The sequence below is a fragment of the Protobothrops mucrosquamatus genome, unplaced genomic scaffold, assembly GCF_001527695.2.
Source record: "Protobothrops mucrosquamatus isolate PMUCROS unplaced genomic scaffold, P.Mucros_1.0 scaffold5232, whole genome shotgun sequence".
NCBI lineage: Eukaryota > Metazoa > Chordata > Lepidosauria > Squamata > Viperidae > Protobothrops > Protobothrops mucrosquamatus.
Window position 1 is genome coordinate 39,367 of NW_015391100.1, and position 1,976 is coordinate 41,342.

Consider the following 1,976-nt stretch of genomic DNA (forward strand, 5'->3'; position numbering starts at 1 on the left):
CGCCACCATCCTTGCGGGCACCGTTTTTGCCCAAATTGCCCAGCATTCACCATCCCTCTCAATCGATTTCTAGAAAAGCAACCAGCATGGGTCTGAGCTCCCCTCCGAAGACAGAGAGAGTGGGGGGGGGGGGTGTTTCTTGGGGGTCCATCCCCCAGGGAGTCTTGGGCAGGCAGGAAGGGATGGGGGGGAAAAAATTAGGATGCTAAGTTCTTGCCTGATCCTGATTTAAAAGCAGTTCATCAACACCCACACAGATGGATGGACCCTTTTATTACTGGCAGAGTCACAGCAAGAATTTCTGTTGACATCAAGCATCCAAGCTAAATTAGAGACAGAGAGCAGAGAGAGGGGAGGCTGCTTTTGTTTCTCATATGGTAAAAATAAACACCAGGTCGTTTCCTTGTAGGGCAGGGAGCCCCCCCCCCCAGAAGCAATCCACTATTTCGGAGCAGCTGAAGGCAATCTGGTTGAAAAGTTATGCCATCCTTTGCCTCCTCCCTGAAAAAGGAGAAGGCTGGGCTGATATCAGGAAGGGATCTAACCAACCAGCCTTTAACACACGGTGGCTACACCAATTTGAAGGAAGTCAGCATGGGGAGGAAAATGTCACTCCAGGAACAGGGCGTTTCAAAATGTAACTCACTAGGAAAGACGGTAAGAAAAAAATAATTGTGGCTAGCTTGATTTTAAAAAAATATAGAATTGAGGCAGAAATGATGATACAGGAAGCATGATGCCAAGTGTCTCCAGATCCTGATTTAAAAGCAGCTGATCAACTGCACCAGCGCTTTCTTGCCAGATGCTCTGAGGGATGACCAGTATGAGTGCCAGATCAAGGGAACTGAGGCCATCACTGTGACACTGTTGTATTCTAACCCAGTTCTACTGAGAAGATGTTTTAGAGGGCTATAATCGCCATTCCAATCTTACTGGCTGTGTGTGAGAGAAGCTGCAGTCCAACATATCTGAAAGGCTTCAACTTGATACCCCCTGGAGCAATGAGATGTTTCTAAAAGCCACAGAGATGGTAACCTGAATACTTTCTAGGTCCAGGAGAGTCCATGGGCAATCCATCCCGAAGCAATGATGGGCAAAGAAATATCCCCCACCTACCAAATTCATGTTGATAGTGAGTGGAACAGAGTTTAAGGCCAGAGTTGGGTAGCCTGCTCCTCATAGGGCACAAGCATTTTCTCCCTGAAATACCAGCAACCCATGAGGATGGGTCACACCTGCAGAACCATCTCTTCATTGTCACTTTAGACTCTATAGTTGTGCAAGACCACTGTATCCAAGAACCGTGTTTTCTCAGCACCCTGGAATCTCAGGCTGTCCTTCCCCAGAGTGATGTTGTAGATCCCTCCTAAACTGGAGGTGCGGAGATGGAAACTACATTTCTCCTGAGCACAGAAGAATGCAATTGCTGCACTCAACAATGCTCCCCTCTGTGAAACTTCCTGGCCTCCATTACTGGGTCATCCCCTCCATACAGGACTTTCAAAGAACTCTGAAATCACAGCTGGTCAAGAAAGCATTTGGGGACAAGGCAGAGTCTTTGATGCTCTCTGAGCTTGGTTGTTTTCTTGCAGATGTTTCATTACCCAAACTAGGTAACATCAGGCACTGATGATGTTACCTAGTTTGGGTAATGAAAGGCCTGCAAGAAAACAACCAAACTCAGAGAGCACCAAGGAGCTACAGACATTCTCCTTAGGATCTGTTATTAAACTGTTAGGATTCTGGTTTTAATGTGGTTGCCTGAGGTAAAAAAAAATTCGTTGAAAATTTCATTGCATGCATGCCAACCTAAACCAACTAATACCTAGGGGTATTTTAAATTGGTTTTAACTAAATTTTAGTAGAAGCGGCCTATTTAAATATTTATTTTTAATCATTTTCTTAAATTTTAAATTTTGTATTGTATTAGTTGTTTTAAACTGGCTGTAAGCCGCCCTGAGTCCTCCGGGAGAAGG